General features: G+C 38.7%; 1 protein-coding gene across 2 annotated transcripts in view; it reads left to right on the top strand.

The window, feature by feature from the left end:
- Positions 1-20,254, top strand: part of NALF1 (NALCN channel auxiliary factor 1) — a 592,162-nt gene that overhangs the window by 389,787 nt on the left and 182,121 nt on the right. The window lies entirely within an intron of this gene.

Below are 20,254 nucleotides of genomic sequence, written 5' to 3'. Positions count from 1 at the left end.
AAAGTAGAGACAATACACTCTTCACTGGCTGGATGTGAGTATTCAATGCTCGAACAGAGTTTATTATTGAAAACCATGCAATAAACAGCTACTGTTTTTATGATCATAAAGGAAGATGTGAGAATGCTCTTTTTAGTCCTTTTGTGATATTTTTTAACATTCTGATGAGTGAAAAATAGTTCTTAAATAATTGATGACGATACTTGAAAGGCTGCAGAGATTGCCTTCCCCATTGGTTGGCTTTCTTATCAGGGAGCCGTATGGACAGTAGTAAGGAGGTGGGTTCTGGAGTCGGTTTGCTTTGACTCTTAACGACCCGTAAGACCTTATGTGGGTTCCGAAAAATTGTGTTCTCTCATCATACTCATCTGAATAGTGGGATATGCCTACCTCATACTGTGTTGGAGGTTTAAGTGAAATACTGGGTAGTACAACCACGAGAGGACCCATGGTATGTAGTGGGCACCCATACACGTTAGCGATTATTATCCGCAAGAAAAAGCATCTGTCAGACAAGAGAGAAAAGGCGGCCAGGCTTACTGCTTATTGAGTGTGGGTGAGCAGGGTGAAAGCTATTCACCCAGCAACATAAGCCTGTAGGGGGTGTCTGGGTCCATGGAAAGAATAGTGCTTTCAAATTTGTCTTTCCCTTTCCAGAGGATTTTTCTTTTATCTGTAACGAGAGATGAAGAAAGTTTAATCTGTGCCAATATTTTGTGTCTGAAGTATTAAGAGAGGATCGGAGGAGGAAGAAAGAAAGGGAGTGGGTAGATTGTGTGGGAGAAGGTAGATAAATAAGACCAATGCTGTTGCATGGACCTGAGTCGAAATGATAAATCCCAGCATCTCTCCAGAGCAGGTTTGAAGTTAGCCAGTCTCTCTACTAGGAAATCGACATGTGTCTATTTTCCATGTGGCGCTACTGCTGTCCTTCTTCCTCTTTTTCTTCACCTTCCCTTTCTTGTCCTCCTCCTGTATCATCTTCTATCATCTTCTTTTGTTCTTATGTTCACTGTTGTCATGATTTGTAACAGCAGAGGGAGGTACATCTGGCTACTATGTTTGGAAGTAGAAATGCCAGTATCCCTAGCCCTGCCCCATGACATCAGGCTCTTTAAGGAGTATTAATAGCTGTGTCTTCTGCATTACAGTAGAATTACAGTTAATGCATACAGAAGGGATGATTGGAATAGAAAATCACCATTTAGCAACACCCCAGTAATAATCATTTCAGACAATTAGCATCAATGAATGTTAAATCTACAGCATAATGAGAAAGGAGATAGTTGCAGAGCCTCAGAGTGTCTTTCCATAAGATATTTATTAACTGCAAAGGATAAAATAATAACTTTACAGTGGAGAAACCTGGCAGATATCACATTAACCAAGTAATCAAAATGAACATCACCAGTAATGAGACGTGTCACCATCACGCATCCCCTGATGTGACGCAGAGAGCAGGGCACCATTTCTGTGGCATTGTTGTCCGCAAAAGGCATCTCCTGATTTTAATCTTGATGAAACATTAGACGAACCCAAATTGAGGGGCATTCTAAAAGTAAAAATAATTGTTCTAGGGACTATGTAAACACATCATCTCGATCATGTAATGCAGTCTGGCTTTGCACTAAAAACATCTTGGAAGTAAATAACTTGAAGATTTATGTTCGGCACATGGAATTATTCTAAAGCTTTTGGTGGATCTACAGGATTATCCGTATGTCTTAATTAGATTCATAATAATAATGCATTGCCTTTCCAGAGCAATCCCAAAGCTAGAAATGCTATTAGGGCTCCAAGATTTATTTTATCTTTCACACGAGCTGCAAATATTTAATATGAGAATATTACCGAATTTTCAGTCAAAAGCAACTGCAGCGAGGTATACCAGGAACACTTAATGCAGGATTTATTGGCACATTTTCTCCCTCTTGTGTTTTTCCCCTTCCGCCCTGTGAGAAGAAAATAAAGAAAAATGTATTTTCTTCAAGTTGTTTTTTTCCTCTTTTGGAAATAATATTTGCTGTTTGTGAAAGAGGCTTCTCTTTTGGAGCATTGGTTTTCCAACCAGGGGAGATGGAACATTCTACAAAAATGACCAGTGGCAGCAGCCAGGATTGCAAGAAAACAAGCAAGGAGCACCTCCATTCGGAGCTCCCCTCCCTGCTTCTGGGTCTTTGTTGCACTAGCCGCGTCTTGGACTTCTGAGAAGCAGGGTCGTTTTCTCTGAATGATCTGCTCCTTCTGTCTTTCCTATGTTTCCTGAACTCTGCTGGCCAGAGTCCACTCTTGACTAACTATGTTACTAGCTCCAAGCTGGGTTTCCCTTATGAAACTAATAATGAGAAGAAGCGCATCAGATGTGGCCACTTCCCAAGGCAGGAGCTGACATACATGCTGGATGTGAGCAAACCTGATGTGTTTCAGAGTCAACACAACATACGTTTATGAGTTTCTTCTCGCTGCTGTAGCAAATCACGACTAATTTAGTGGCTTAAAACCACACCATTTTATCTTACAGTTCTGGAGGTCAGAAGACCAAAATAGGCTTCACTAAGCTACAGTCAAGATGCCAGCAGGATTACATTCCTCCTGGAGGCTCTAGGGAAACATTCACCTCATTCCCTTTCCAGTTCCTAGCGGCCGGCCGGTCCCCTGGTTCCTGTCCCAGGAAGCAGTCCCATCCCTCCGACCTCAGCTTTCCTAGCCACAGCTCTGCGCACACTCTGACCTCTCTCTTTCCCTTATAAGGACCCTTGTTATTCCCTTGGGTCCATGCAGAGAGTCCAGAATAATCTCCATCTCCAGAGCTCTAACTTAGCCGTATCTGCAAAGTCCCTTCTGCCATGTAGAATAATGTATTCACAGGTTCTGAGGATTAGGAAGTGGGCATTTGGAGGCCAATACTCTGCTTATTACCCTCAACTTGCCATCATTATGCAGTGAGGACAACCTGAAAGCAGGATTTTGAAGATATGGAGAGCCATCTACCCGACTAGGGCCCATTGATGTGCTGAGTGTGATTATTATTCGTGCAGTAGTTTTTAAGCTTTATTTCATGAAATGCTAAGGTGCCATGGAATATCTCTCCAGCTAGTTTAAAATAAAGTATGGTCTACTCTGTAATGACCTATGTGGGAAAAGAATCTAAAAAAGAGTGGATATATGTATATGTATAACTGATTCACTTTGCTGCACAGCAGAAACTAACACAGCATTGTAAATCAACTATACGCCAATAAAATAAAATACAATACAATAAAATAAAAGTATGGTCAGTGGATGGCTTGTTGATTTAAGCTTTTCTTCATCATATTCATGTGCTAAGGTAAAAAGCATGGCAACATTTGAGATCCTGAGGCTTAGAAACAACACAGAATACATTTTCACATCAATAGTATGGGTATTGAATAGTAAACTCCTAATGCGGAGGAAAATATGAGTTTAATTCTTGGTATGATGTGTGGTACAGTCATGTATAGAAAGAAATTGGATAAACGTGTTTCCTAAGAGTGATTGTAACCATGGTGATGAGTGGAATAGTGGTCCTTCCCATAAAAAGTGATCTATAAAATACACACAGTACGTTTCATGGGTAGGAATCTAATAGTGACAAGGAGAGAACCATCACCTGCCAAGGAATAGGACACCAAAGGAGAATAAATCCATGCCTCATGGTTCATCACCTTCAGAAAACACGATTCCTGTTGCTCTGCTCCTAAATCTCCAGAATTGTCCGTTTGCCTTCTCCATAGTTGTGTATTAGTCAGGGCTTTGGTTAAGCCTGGACTGAAAACCAGCAACACACTGACCTTTTCTAGCACCCAGCACCATTCTTTCAATGTTTACACGGAAGGGAGGATGCTGCAGAATGAACAGGGCCAGCTTGCCACCAGAAGGGCCTCCTGACACTGCTTCAGCCCCCCTCCTAGTCTACTGAGGAGGTGGCGTTGAGTTCCCCCTGCTGCACCTGTGACATCCATCAGGGTGATGATACAGCTCAAGGGCGCATCGCTATATGAAACTAGCCTCATGTCTGTCTTTCTGGCTTTTTAAGTTTAGGGAATGAAATAAGATACACCTGGCACAATTTGTTTTATCTCTCATTTAGAATTTACTTTTTCCCATATCAGAGTTACAATACCCTATTTTACTAAAGAGCTACTTTACATCCCTAATAGCACAATATACCACCAGTAACCAAATAGAAATCTATGACTATCTGGCAAGTAACACATACTGGAGCAGTTACAATTCTCCTTTTGTGTGAGAACCGGGATATAAATGAAGAGGAGGCACCAAAGAAAATGCCGAACAAACCTGCGCTTATAAATCATCCGAGCTCAAAAAGACTACTGTTTAAGACCTCAACTCCAATTATGAAGTTATGTGACATTAATTCTCTTTTCCATGCTTAGAGTAGAGAGTATGCATTGCTGAAAGGTGGATATTTTGAGATAAGGATGGTGTTTCCTCCCACATTTAAAGCCACTTTAATGTTGTATGTTGATGAGATAAAAACCTATCACATCTCCCCTTTATGACCTCTTATTTGTGTTGCTTAGTAAAAGTCGTTAAGGCAACCCCCATGATAAAAATAAGGAAACAACAACAGGGAGATATTAGATGGCTTGCCTGGAGAAGTGCACAAAAACACACAAAAAAGGGGAGGTTATACAGTGTTTCCTAGCCAATGATAAATAAGGCCCATAAAAATGCAAATGTACCTAGTATGCCTGTATGTGTGAACTGACTCTCCCTAGATTAATATATTGGGTGGATTCCGTTAGAAACCCTTAGGTGACAGTATGATTTCTGAAATGAAAGCCATATATGTAGCTGTCATCTCTTTCAGGCGATTGCCGCCAAGCTCTCGTTTCTCAGCGCTCACTTCTCTAGGAATTGCCTCAGACACATGAGCCTCAAAAGAATTCTATCAGCTAAAGATGAATGATATCTGACTTAATTTAAAAAATTAAAACATATAATTTTCCTCTTATGCATAGTTATTATTTTATTAATTAATTTTCCTCAGGAAAAGAAGGAATACATTTATTATAATGTCAAGTGATCAGCATATGAAAATTTTTAATAGGGAAACCCTCTAAATAAAATAAGTGTGACTTTAAAACAGTTCAGTGATTGCATTTTTGGGTTTTTTCTAAATTGAAAAAAAATATTTTTTTACTTTTTCTGATGATAAAAAGGTGCAAGTAATTCAAAGCAGTGTAATTTTGAAATGTTATTCATCTTTTAATTCTCTTTGGGGAACACTGAAATTGAATTCTATAACTACAGTGTCCTAAGAGCAATTGAAAATGGATATAGAAAATGCCTTTCTAGAGTATAAACTCAAACACACTTCCACCGCTTTACTTGTCTTTTCAATTTTTGCACCAGACATGCAAAACGTCAGTAAATTATTATCCCAACACTCCTTAGCAAACTGACTTCTGATTTTTTTCAAATATTTTTAGAATTAACTGAAGAGCAATTGTACTTGCAGATAACGACAAAAGCTATAAATTGTCACTGACACTAAAGATAGAAATACTTCAATTATTACCTTATTTTATTTGCCAATGTGATTGATTCCTCCACAGTATTTTATACTTTTGACTCTTTACTTCTTAAGGAAATATGTCATACATAGTGTTTCTTAAGTTTGAAAGGAATGGATTTAGAAGGAGAAATAAAGAAATTCAAAGTATTGTGCTACGTAATTATTTCATTAGAATTGTAGTTTTAAAGTTGGAAGGGATCTCAAAATTCAACCCCTCAATTTGGGCTCTCCCTCTGCCTCAGTATCCTCACCTAGTAGTTTTCCAGTCTATGCTTGAAGCTCTTCAAGGATGTGAAACTTACTTCCTACAAGAGCCAATTCTATTTGTGTTCAACTCCATTCTTTCTTATACAAGACTTTGATCTCTTTTTCTGTATCCCTGAGGATTAGCTTTACAGCTAATTACTCATATGCAGAAAACTGCCTGATTTTAGATATAAGGATGTGTGATGTACCCAATAACTGATATTATCTTAGAGTATTTTCACTGTCAAATGTAGCTTCAAATTTCTAGAATTTTTTAGAAATAATGTAACTTTGTTTTTATTTGATTGATGTTTAATTGGATAATCAACTTTTAACAAATCATATAGGAATCTACAAACCAAAATTAGAAACAACCATAAAAGCCTGTGAAGGAAAAAAATCTACTCAGAACATATGCAGTTTAATGAATATCCACTTTGCATATGGGACCAATTAACCTTAAAAGACAATAAATTCTACTGATGCTGTCATAGTATTTATTTATTGGATTTAAGCAGAGCTGGTTTTGATCCTCAGTTCCACTCTCGCTATCTACTTTTCTTCTCCATTGTAGGCAATGGAAGATAAAATTTAGCATCTGTCAAACAGTTCTTTGGAACAAAATTAAGAATTTTGGTACTAGATCACTTATTTTTCATCTCTAGAGTAGATATGAACAATCTGTATGTCAGTGGTATTACATACATACGTACTAGTTACGTCCGCATACAAATTATCCCCAAACTTAACAACGGAGAAAAACAAATGTATATTATCTCAACAGTTCATGTGGCTCTGCAATTCAACAGTAGCTTAGCTGGGTGGTTGTGCCTCGGGGTTTCCCTGGCGGTGGCACTTGTGGATTTGTGGTGCTGCTGGGTTTGCAGTCCTATCAAGGCTCCACCAGGAAGATGCGTGCTTCCAACCTCACAGGGCTCTTTCCATATGGCCCCCTCCTGGCTTTCCCAAGAATTAAGTGATCTAAGCGAAAGACAGAGAAACAGAGAGACAGAGGGAGATCCAAGCCACAAGCCTCTATCTTTTTCTAACCTAATCTTGGAAATGGCATCTCATCACTTCTGCCATATTGTCCTCATTAGAAAGTAATCAGTCAGCTCTGCCCGCATCCCAGAGCAGGAGGGTGCACAGGGCATGGAAACCTGGAGGAAGGAATCATCCAGGACCACCTTCAAGGCTGCCTACCACGGGGATCTTCTCTAAAGAACACAGAAAGGCCAGATGACTGAAGACTATACTTATCTTTACTGGGCCAAGCAAGTAGAGAACATTTAGTACCGCTATGAATGGCAATTTCTTTTCCCTTTATTTAAGTCCATGTATTCTTAAAAATAATAGGGAAGTGGTGGATCAAGAGAGCCATATTTGAATTCTTTAAAATTCTTCTGCCTTTTTGACATCTTGGTGACATTACTAGGGAGGAAGTAGGAAGGACAAGACACAGTAAGACGGGGGTAGGGTTATTAAGTCCATGTACCCACCACCGCCGTTGAGAGAAGTAAGCACAACATGCTCCCTCCTGGATCTCACAGTCAAGTCAGGAAAACACAAAGGGTTAAATAAGTATACAGAAGCATTAAGCTAAATATTAAAACTGAATGGCACAGATGTTAAATAGCATAGGAATCCAGATATAATGAAATGGTAAGGTGCACCTGCTCTTGTCCAGGTAAGTTTGGCGTTGTTAGATGAAGATGATAGATATTTACTTTGATGAAGCTCTGATATACCTCTTGGGAAGATGTGATTTATATCTGGGGCTTGAACAAGATCAATAACCTGATAGACAGGAGAAGAACTCGCTCTGGGAAATTAGAATCAGTGTTCCAAAGCACAGACAATGGTTAGAGATCCAACACCAGGATATTGTGAGTATAATACGGACAGGTTACTCAGAATGTCTTCCAACCAGTCCCAGTAAATACATTCTCCATTGTTAGGGAGGATGACTTAGAGACAAGTGCTTTAAAAGGAGTTGAATAAAGCAAAGCATCACATCGCAGATCCATTGTAAGAAATTGAGTGATAAAGTAATTATAATGGAAGGTGTCAGGGATGGGAGGAAAGTTTCCCCACGCTGGCTGGTGAAAGTCGGAGGAAGCTGCACCCATGAACACCAGTGTGATGGGGACCCAAGGGTCCTGGGGAGGTGGGGTCAGTTCACCAACAGGTCCTCAGAGGCAGGGAGGAGGGATTGCTTCCTTCAAGGGTGTGTTGAATAAAGTCAAGTCAAGACAAGACAGTGCAAGCATGACAAATAGTAAATATGCAAGCAGTGGCATGAAGAACATGTATTTGGGCTGGTGAATAGATGAGTTCAAGTGCAAAGTGGCTGCAGAAAACACTGGAAAGTCAGGTTTTAACTTCAGGTGGGTCTTAGATGGCAGATAACAAATCTCTCCTACACTCTGGAGTTTATGTGCCCAGTAGGAGTTTTCAATGTTATAGAGAGGAACTAGAAAACCTAAGGTGCCAGGTCATATTGGAACACATAATTTGGATATGTCTTTTCTTGGGAAAAGGTTACAGATGATTCTGAGTGGAAAGTAAAATGCAAAATTGGATTACCTAATTTCCTCCACATTTACAGTTAGAGGAAAAGTAAACTATGACACCACACGTTGCTATCGTACAATTTAAATTTCTACAGATTCAGAGTGAAGTGCTTGTCGTGGTAGCAATAATTAATTCGGGTGAAGAGTCATAAATATATTATTTTTGTATTGCTTTGGAAAGTTTGGGACTCTTTTTTTTCAAGATAATGAAATCTGCAATGTCGTCAGCAAGATCCATGTGAAGGAAAACTTGCCAGTTTTCACCCACCACTAATCCTAGGTCTGTTTCAATCTAGGTAGTGCCTTGTGTACTGTTATTACCAACCAGGGGAGCTCTTGTTTTGCACTGAAAAAATTTCTCATTTGGTCCTTGTTTTTTTTTTTTTTTTTTTTTTTTCCTTAGGCTGTTGGGCATTTGGCAGTGGATATAACGTCCAATAAAGTTTTACTCTCTCAGAGTTAATATATGCTTTGGTTAATCTTTTTATTCTTTTAATTTGCTGGTCCCTCACCCTCATAATAAAAAAGACAAGACGGTTGTGTTTTATGAAGATAGGACATGTACTAGGCAGAGAGAATTTCATAGATACATTTCCTGTATACAGATTTGTAGTAAAATCAGTTAACTTTGTGTCTTGTTTACTAATCTATATGTTTTCAAAATAAGCTTGCAAAATTAAGTTTAAAGAAGTATGTCAAGTTAGACAGTAAAATGTCCTATGAAAGTTTATTTTGAAAATGGTACTTTTACTAGGCTATTATTTTTCTTATGTGGGTTTTATCTTCAGTTAGATATTATAATTCATCACTTGGATTTTTATCTGGCAGTGAGAATTCTGACTTTATCTTTATATATGCTGAAATTATGAAACACTTGCTTCTAGAATACTGGGCAAGGGTAAAAACATCTACAACTCTTAATCAAAATGAAAATTTAGTAGCCTGATTATTTGTGATTTTCACTTCTTAAGAATTGCTCTTGGGCTTCCCTGGTGGCGCAGTGGTTGAGAATCTGCCTGCCAATGCAGGGGACACGGGTTCGAGCCCTGGTCTGGGAAGATCCCACATGCCGCGGAGCAACTGGGCCCGTGAGCCACAACTACTGAGCCTGCGCGTCTGGAGCCTGTGCTCCGCAACAAGAGAGGCCGCGATAGTGAGAGGCCCGCGCACTGCGATGAAGAGTGGCCCCCACTTGCCACAACTAGAGAAAGCCCTCGCACACAAACGAAGACCCAACACAGCCATAAATTAATTAATTAATTAATTAATTTTAAAAAAATATAAAGGAATTGCTCGAAAAAGAACATATATACAACCACTATTTTACAGAGAATTTATGGTCAAGATTGAGAAGTAAGATTTAAATTAATAATCTGTATATTAAAAAAAGAAATAAAAGCAGTTCACTGGGAGCAAGTAATGCATTTGATAATATTTGTCACCATTCTTTTTAATTGGAAAGAAGAAAAAATGTCATTATTTAGGAATGATATGATTTTTATCCTTGGAAAACTCAAGGTAATTTAATAAAAATCTTTTTGAAAAAAATTGAATGGTCCGTGAGGGGACTGACTGCATAATTAATATATACAATAAAGTGTATATATGAATATATGTAATGGAAGAAAAATGGCTTACAAATTTAATTTAAAAACAATAGTAATTGCTCATAAAATACATAGGTATAAATTTAACGGATATCCAGAATCTATAAAAGGAAAGCTATTTAACTATTGGGGTGAACAAAAGAAAAAGAGTAAGTGCAGAAACACTACCTTCTGGATGTGAAGCTCAATTTACAAAAACATTAATCTTAAATCTAATATATACACACTAAATTTAAGTTCAGTCTAAACCCTACAAAGCCTTTTCGTTTTCAGCTCAGAAAATGATTCTGAATTGTATGTGGGAAGTAAGCATGAGAAAATGATTAGAAAAATCTCTGAAAAACAGAGAAGAGTGAAAGGTCTGAGGAGAAACTTGATTCACTGGCAGTTATTTTGGGGAAACATCATTAAAAACAAAAACTTCTCCCAACCCAGGAAACCTCTCCACCAAGGTAGTAGAAAAAGAAAACACTTTTATGACCAAATAGGTATTAAACCAGACAGTGGGGAGGTTGGAGAGCAGAGAGGTGGGGAGCCTGAGAAAGAAAGCCTTGGACCTCCTGTAGCCCTGGTACCCTGGGCCCTGGTTCCACAGAGCCCACCTAGGACCCCTCTCCAAGAAACAAATCCAGTTTTAGTAAATTGTCAATTAAGTGACTCTGTCCTTTGGCAAATGCACTGTTCAGTGAGTCGGCTTCTGGTGGTGGTGTCTTTAGCAAGTCGTGTAGAGTGACAGTGATACTGGCACAGGGGTCAGCAGGAAGGTCCTGCAACGCAATGGAGAGCTCGTAAAAACAACCATAAAGTGGAGTTTCAAGTCAGTAAAGAAATACTGATTGTTTAACAAATGCACTTAGGATGATGGGGTAGCCATTTAAATAAAAATTTAAAGGAAGAAAGAAAAAGGGAAGAAAAAAGAAAAGAAGGAAGAATGGAAGGAAGAAAATTGGATTATACCTCTATACCTCATCCTTTGTACCAACTTAATAATCATATTTAAATATTAAAAGCAATATCATAAAAGTACAATAAATATACATATTGGGTTTTAAAAAATAATTTTGAGTAAGGAAAGACTTTAAAGCATACGATTATTACATGAAATTATTTTAATATATAATTTTGACTATATAAAATTTTTAAAATATATTTAAAATATTCAAATATTAAAAACAGTATTCCCATTTGAATGAATGAAAGGTGAATGGAGGCATGAGGAAAAGGTTTTTGCAATATAGATGACACAGTTTTTATATTTTTAATATATATTCTTAATATATGATCAATATGAAGAAAACTCAAAGTAGAAAAATCAGTAAAATACACAGAATTGATTCACAAAAGGAGAAAAATAAATGGTCAATAAATAAATGAGATATTAACCTTTTTAATTATCATGTAATTTTAATTTAATTCATTAGTATCTACAATTCAATTATATCCTTCCTATTTTTTAAACATATATAATCTAAAAATTGTACAGAGATGATTTAAGAAGATTGATGAGTTTGCTTTTGCCATTTTCCTCTTTACTTATCTTTTGGCTGTAATATGCAAATAGGCCTTGCTAATGGATGAGACTTAAATGTAGAAATTTTGTTTCTTGTACTCAAAGTATAACTGAAGACTATTTGCAGTTAACCTTTTTATCATTGCAAATAACGTGCACTTAGAATTATGTGGTAATTAATTATTCTCCTCAAGTTTATTTATTCAGACCCATTTGCTAAAATATGATATTAATACATAAACATAAAATGTACTTTAATAAATGTTAAGTATTTCCCATACAAGCAAAAGGCTTATTTTCAATTTGACAGATAGAAACAGGGATTGTTCTTTTCATAATCTGTGTTCCCTTCTGACTGGTTTTAGAAAAGATGTTCCTCCTTTTGGCAAGAAGACAACTATTAATATATTCAACAAATCCAGGTTAAGTTTTTAAAAATCTCGCGTGGCTTTCATAGGTCACACATGATGGAAAATTCTTCTCGTAATATTTTCCTAATAAGAAAAATTGGTGTTTTCACTGGGAAACAAAGTGAAACTCTACCCCGACAAAAGCAGATTTCTTTCACTATTAAACATGAAGATTCTGCGAGTTCAAATAGCATAAAATCCATTACTTCCCTTTTGTGAAGACATTATTATGCCAGATGCTCTCTTGTGGTAAAGCTGGAACTTCAGTCCTAACTGTGCTGTGTCAGTTAATGAGTTAATGGGTGAATCTGCATTTTTTTTTTTTTTGATATCACAGTCTTGTAAATATTCTCCAGGCAACGTCTGACTGAACAATCATCTTATGCTTTGTTGCAGCCATGACATTATGTGACAGTGACGTGCAAAGCACATGAAACACAATATTATCTCAGCAATCGTGACTTGCTGCAGGGGACACAAACAGAGCAAGCAATAGCCTCTTGCTATCCTTTGTGAAAATATATGGCCCTAGTGAAGACGGTATATTTTAGCAATCTGTGAGTTCAATAATAATACTGCAATGGCAGCTACAACAAGTTGATATTATAATATGAATGGCCGTCCTAGAGGCAGCTGATGTAGTACTTACAAAAACAGCTTGATCAGTTACTAATTGTTTTTCAATTTGGACAAGTTTTTTTTAATATCATTACTATTCAAGTTTTTATCCATTAAATGAAAATAATAATCGAACCTCATCCATAGCACTATGCCAGATTAAATGAGACGAGTTTTGTGACGTGTTTAGCATGGGGCTTAGTATAAATAAATCTTCATTAAGCATTAGCTATTGCTTTTGTTGCTGCTGCTTCCGAGAAAACTGAGGTTCATCTGGGAAACTATCATTTAAGTGTCTGGAAATCTGGACCATATGGTGTTTCTGTCTCCGTCACTTGGTGTCACAGCTCATTTAGCTGTGAAATTGTGAGTTGGACAGATTCTAATAATGTGTGGATTGTCAGGTTTTTGAAAGTCCAAATCAGATCGTGTCAGTGGCTTCCCAGTATTCTTAGGATAAAATAGAAAAGAGAGGTGGACCTTTGCCAACCTCGCCGGCCTCAACTCCAGCCGTTCCCTTCTCCACACCACTATTCCCCTCACACCCCTGAGTCTGCGAAGGTGTCATGAGGAGCTTCTTGCCCACATTTTGCTGTTTTCTGCCCAGACCTTCTCCCAGGCTGTCCCTTCCGGTCCCATTTACCTGGCTAGCTGTTTTTATCCTTTAAAAGTGGCTTCTAGAAAGCTACCCCCGATGTCCACCCCATTTCAATGCAGGATATCGTTGAGCTTAAGGCAGTCATGTGGGAACTGGTGGCCGGGTTGGGCGCTCAGAGCTCATCTTAAGGGATCAGTGGATACAGCAAGTCTTCCTTTCTTCTGGTCCCCGAATGTCCTGCTCTTCTTGGTGACGCTCATCGTCCTCATGGTCACTTCCATTGGTCCGTCTGCAGGGCCTTGCACAGCAGTGGCCTACAGTCAGAGCTGAATACCTGAGTGTCTGAATGACAGATAAATCCATGAGTTTAAGGCAACTTCACATTTTTTATTTTACCTTCAGCCTGTGGGCAGGATTGCAACCAAGCGTTCCCAGAAGAAGTGTGTCATGAGCCCTGCAGCAAAGGAAAATCCACAACCTTCCTTAACTGTCTTTACGTTTCCTTGCATTTCACCACCTCTCCAGCAATCCCTTGTTCATGAGACTTAGCTCAAATCGTCCCTAGGGCCTTAAAAGCTGAGATGTAACTTTACTGTTAGAGGAAGTATATTTCTCCCACCTTCTAAAAGTGCAGCCTAAACAAATTGGATGCCCAGTTCCAAGCATTTCTGTTGGGAGTTTTCTGACTGTCAATTTTCTTTACCACCTCCCACCTCCACATCTTATAGTTGAAAATCTGATCACTTTGGAGCTCCTTTGGACTGGGTATTTTAAAGTCTCTTCCAGGACAAATGCCTTAAATCGGGCGGAAGTTGTAGCTCTGCATAGATATTTTTCAGAATAATTGCAGAATTGCTATGATTTGCCCTGTGTCTTTTACACTCGCCCCCTTAATAATTTTGAGTAAGAAATATTGGACACAGCTGAAGTGTATATTCTGAAACTGAATGACACAAAATCCAGGTTGTCTGCACCTAAGTGTCATACAGAGTCTGGTTTACTGTCTCTTCTGAGACATTTACAGTCTTTCTCCCTACTCTGTACCCAGAAAAAATGTCAAGTGTTTTAGCAGCTTTAATTGGTGTGTGTGTGTGTGTGTGTTTGTGTGTGTGTTTGATTCCTTGATCATTTCCAAAGTAACTATTTCAATTCATAAGGGCCAGGTCCTCGTAAATGGCCCTCCAGGGCAGTGCGACGTTGCCTATTTCTCCTGAATGGAGCGGATTCAGTCAGCTTGACAGACCTCTGTCCACATTTCAGTCTCAATTTGGGTCATATTTGTCAGGGGATTCTTTTAGTAGATTTTATTCAGATTGCTTTTCCATTTTTCACTCTTAAACTTTGGTGAAGGAGAGAACCGATAGTGCTGGAAATCAGAAAATAACAAGAAAATCTGCATGTTTAGCAATGCTAATACTGAAAGTATGTCATTAAAAAGGAGACGCTTTGAATATTGTATCGGTTGCTCATTAGACATGGCGATCATTAAATTTGTATCCTTCCCCTCTCCCTGGGTGCTATAATCTCTGCCTTTCCTGGTCTGCCCATCATTTCGGGTTTACCTCAATTCCTTTCTCTCTATGACAGCTACACCGAATATTTCAGCTTCCTGTATCTCTTTCTTCTCTCAGCTTTTAAAACTTTTTACATTTAATTATAAATTGCTTCTCAACATTTTTTTTTTTTTTTACCAATTTCAATTTGAGTCTAATCTTCCTGATTCTTGGAAAAGCCATATAATTTAAGAGTTCAGGTTTTGCAATCAGGGTTGAATTGAAATGTATCTGTTCAATCCATAAATATTTATTGAGCACATGTTCTGCTCTAGACACCAGGGCACAACAGTAACTAAAACATACAAAATTCCTGTTTGCAAAGGGTTGACATTCTAACAGGTAGAGACATCATATAAACAGTCAAAGGAATCAATACTATGATATTAGGTCTTGATGTGGATATGAGGAAAAGACAAGGCCAAAAGGATAAAGAGAGAGAGAAAAGGTTGGGAGGCACTGCTGCTTTAAATAATGTGGACGGGAAAGGCGTCTCTGATAACAGAGGAGTAATCATGGGGACTACGGAGAGAAGAGGAAAGAGCGAGTGCGAAACCCTGAAGACAGGAGAGAGCCTGCTATATTCCAAGGACAGCAGAGCAGTTGCTGTGCCGAGAGCTGAGCGATATACGTCCACAGTGAGCGTAGCAGTGACCTGGGGAGAGGGCCAGGCCCTGGTCTGCTGCCTGTGCGTCAGGACAGGGATTCCAGATTGCATTGGGGGAAGCCACGGAGAGTGAACAGGCCAGTGGCACGCTCACACTCACATTATAAAAGGATTCCTTTGGTCACTCTATGGATATTAGATTGTATGGCAGCATCTTTCAAATGTTTTGACCATTAACCACTGCAGTAAATCCATTTCACATTGGACCCAGAATAAAGATGTGTGTGCATGTTGTGGGTTTATATCAGCAATCATAGTTTCGTGACATAACCCTTTACAAAGCACAACATACTTTATATTGCCAATTCCCCTCCAGTTCTTCTTTTTGTCTTATTTTGTGAAGTGACCGAAACACAACTCAGTACGTTTTCCCACCCAGTTGTGTAATACACCACAGTAGAGTCCAGGAGAGAGGATGAGACTAGAGATAATATTTTGAGGGCTCATCAGCCAAAGCCATTGCCCTGCATGAGATCACATGTGAGCCAGTGAGTACAGGAAAGAGAAAAGGTCCAAGATGTTCAGAGGTGTTGGACCCACCAACAGAAAGCTGGGGAGACCCACAGGGAGACTGAGGAAATGACAAAACCAGCAGGAGGTGACATCCTGGAAGCCAAGTGAAAAAGGTGCTTAATGGATAGGAATCACCTGCCACAGGGAATTTAACACGTTGAATGGACCTTCATGGGTCCATTACCCCGACTTAAAAGAACCCATTTATAGTTTAAATATTTACCACTTCTTGGGAAGCACCAAACATTATTACTTAACATCTGTAGCAGCAGAGTATTTTCACATATTTGTCATAAAACTGCATTCTTGAAAGCTCATGGTATACTTTCCCGTTCCAGTATTTTGGAATGTATAGAAATTAATGTGTATACCTTCATTATCACATATACTTCTATTAAATCCTTTCTCCTCGTTTGTTATTATGGTGTGTCTCAGTCCTAACATCTGAGGATGCAATAAGAAGTTATTACACTCTGGAATAATCAATAGATAGGAAAAGGTGGCCGATTGGCAGTGGTTGGGCCTGCTCTGAAGCAAGCATGTGTGGGGATGGGGCGCTATGAGGCGGAGGAGCCTGTGGGAGGGAAGCCCCCCAGTCTAGCTGTATGTGTCTTTGTGGAATGCACACTAATTGATGTTCTCAGATCAAGATCTGAAATTTACTCTCTGGGTAACTGTGGGTAAATTGCTTAAGATTCCTAGAAGTCTTGGTTTCCACATGTACATAATGAACACCATATTAAAGCTAATTTCATTGGTTGTTGTGACTGTTAAATGAGACAACATGCAAAGTTCATAGAGTGGGTCCCTCTTCCGTAATGCAGCTTACCACCGTTGATGTCCTTTTAGTCCCTTGAATATCCCCGAGTCATCTCTCACTCTGAGACCTCGGCACACGTTCTCCCTTTAGTCCTCGGTGTTCCCCATGGACCTACATCCCTTCATCTCTCACAGCAGAGCCCAAGTAGTGGTTCTTAAGGAAAATCTTCCCTGACTGCCCTCAGATCCTTCACTCGCTCGTTCCCGTATTTCCCTCTACCTTTCCTTTCCTTCTCATAGTTGGCAATTTTACATTATTTATGTGGTGATTTGGTTAGTTTATTCCCAGGACCACAAGCTCGAAGAGAGTTCATTCCTGTCCTGTGTATCACTGTGTCTCCAACATCTAGCCCAGAGCCTGACACTCTATGGATATTTGTTGAATGAATGTTGAATGAATATGATCGTTATTTTACTGTAGCGGCAGTCAGGTGGCAGTTCCTTTTTAAAAATCTATTAAATTGAGCTGAGATCTGACTGACATCTACCACTTGGGGTCCAGCCATAGCCACCCCTCCTGTTTGTAAAAACTCTTTTGCATATAAAGCTGACAGCCTATTCGTGTTGGGTTTTGTTTATTGATTCATCGTTTTAAACTCCTGATGACCCTCTTCGATACTATTTTGCTATTCTTTACAGCACCCACAAGACTCATTCTGTAGTAAATTTATAATTCCTACTGAGGTATACCTGGTAGACAGTAATAGAATATCTGTTGACTGTATAACATAATCTCTGACATCCCTGAAATTCTTTCTTAAACTCCTCACGATGAATGTTTATTGCATGCTCTTTTAATAATTGCCCTCTTAGGAATGGAACTGTTTAGTTTTCAGAATTTGCTTTCTATGGGCCAATTTAATTGTAAAATGTGTCAGTGCTTTACTTGACCATTACAAGAATTGGTAAAATATTTATTTTTCTTTTTAAAAAATAAACCAAATTCTCTGAAACCATCATTAATTCAGAGAAGTTATCAAGGTGCTTCTCAGAGCGCTGGAATGCCTATTTACTTGAAAATTACCCTTACTCTGGAACAGTTAATGCAGGTTCCAGAAGTTATTTTTACCTCCAACTTACAAGTTGTGCACTGACAGAATCTCAGTCAAATAACTTTTAAGAATTAAATCTTAGGAGAAAAATGTTCCGTTGTGGGGTGAGGTAAGGGGTGGGTGGACTATTTTGATTTCATATATCTTTCAAAAAGGTGGAATTTAGGGTGGATTTAAGGTTATCTTTATTATGGCAATGAGATACTTTCATATCTGTGTCTTACAGAAAGATCTGTGAATAAACTTTTATCTTTTTAAAGTTTTTATTGATTTCACACTGATGTATGAAAATCCAAATAAGAACACTGACAAATCTTTACCTGTATTTGATGTTATCCAACTCAAAAGGTTAGGCATAATAGTAACTCTTCCCCTTTAATCCTTTCCAAGGACCAAAACAATCTTATGACCACTTTTCAATAGCATAAGACTATGGTTGTAAGGTTCCGTTAATTCAGATAAAAAAAGGAAAAAAAACTCAAAAGGTATATAATTTCAATCATAAATATAATATTCCTAAAAGAGGTGAGTCATTGTTTCTCTTTGATCTTTGTGGGGAGAGAAGATATTGGATTTCCTTATGGAAGAACTCACCTTCAGTGCTTAGCATTTTTAAAAACTATTGACTACTTTTTTCCCCCTGCTTTGCAGATTGATTTAGCTACTTGCTTAAGCATCACATTGGGCGTGTCATATAAGCTATGAAAAATGCATTCTTTTTCATCTTCAGAGTACATTTAAAATGTTGAATTACACATTTTAAAGACCAAATAAACAGAGTAATGGAGTACCCTGAACATCTAATCGCTTCAGACATGCTACATTTTCCGAGCCCAGATTTGTCTGCAGAGCAGCTTCTTAATTGGCGGGCTTCCCACCAGTTGCTTCTGTGCTCTGTTACAGCAAGCACATTCATCACACAGGTAATAAAAATATGGTGTAAGAGAATTTTAAGCACAAGAATTAGAAACTTTGCTCGTTTCCATGATCACCCTTCTCTGCTTCCAAACTATAAGAGAGTATGGGAACAGGGTGCAAAGCCAAAGCAGGATGAAAAAGCAAAGGTGGGAAGCTGACTTTGAGGTCAGACATGGAGCACCAGCCCCGTGTGTGCCAAGAGGCTGCAATCAATCAACTCCCAAGACTAAATCATCAGGCCTGCAGGCACCCAAGCCTGGACGTCTTGATGGTGAGAAAACTCTGACCTTCAGTAGGACACCTCTTACAAAATTTTTGCTGAGGCCTGACAGTTGGGGCAATAGATTGTGCTGAAAAGGGGATGAGTTGTCAAAGCAGAATGGCAGAGTGGCCAGAAATACGGAAAAAAATCCTAAAAGTCATAGATTATAAAGTTTTCTTTAGAATTTTAATAATAGTAATTCCAGATGACCTGTTAAGTGAACGCACTTCTTATACTTCCTACCACCCTCTCAAGTAAGAATAATATTATAATGCCTCTTAGAGGTGAGAAAACTGAGGCCGAGAGAGTTTAAATACTTTGCATAAACACACGGATTACACATGCAACTCCATCTGACTTCAAAGCCTGTATTCTTCTGTGTCTCTCAATGTAAAATGTGGCTGTAGCATGATACCTTGGGTTGAAATATATATTAGTAAAAACCATTAATGATTTATGTAACCCAAATAAAACCAGGGTATAGTATCAAGTATTGTATTAGTTATCTATTGTTATATAATGAATTACTACATATTTAGAGGCTTAAGACAACACTCATTTATGGTCTCACAGTGTCTGTGGATCAGGAGTCCAGGTGCAGCTTAGCTGGCTCCTCTAGTCTGGGTGGGTCTCTCCAGGACTGAATTCAAGGTGTTGGGTGGGGGTGAGGTCTCATCTGAAGACTTGACTATGGAAGGATCCATCTCCAAGCTCGTGTGGTTGTTGGCAGGTTGTTCACAAATTCTGAGAGTTAGAGTCAGACTAAAGACTGCAGCTTCTTGCTGTCTGTTGGCTGGAGGCCCTGCTCAGGTTCCGACTACATGGGCCTCTCTAGCGCATGGCTTCTTGCTTCATCAAGGTCAACAAAGAAGAGTCTGTTTGTAAGGGTGAAATCACTCTTGTGAAACCTTGGCGTGGAAGGGACATCCCATCAGCTTTGCTAGGTCAACCCACATGCAGGAAGAAGGGATTATACATGGGCATGAATACCAGGAGGGGGCATGACTGGGGGCCATCTGAGAGTCTGCCCTCCACAGGTATGGAGGTCTAAATGCCTTTTATAAGAAATGATAAGGCTGTAATCTCAGTATTCAGCTGAATGCTAAAATAAACAAATTAAATTAAATAATTCAGAAACAATTAAAAAGTCAAATTGCTTGTGTAAAAAGTCCTTGTTAATTCCAGGCTGTCCCGTGTGGGTTTGGTTCTGACTCTACCCTATCCTAAATGCTTTATGCAGTCATTTATCTCCAGTCATGTGCCATTAGAGCAGACTGGCAATTATTACAGCAGGAAAAGAAGCTCAACATTGTTTTTTAAAGTGACAATTCTTACAGTTGGGTGA

Source organism: Balaenoptera borealis (genome assembly GCF_965194805.1).
Source record: "Balaenoptera borealis genome assembly, chromosome: 18".
Taxonomy (NCBI): domain Eukaryota; kingdom Metazoa; phylum Chordata; class Mammalia; order Artiodactyla; family Balaenopteridae; genus Balaenoptera; species Balaenoptera borealis.
This window is presented reverse-complemented; position numbering and strand designations above follow the sequence as displayed.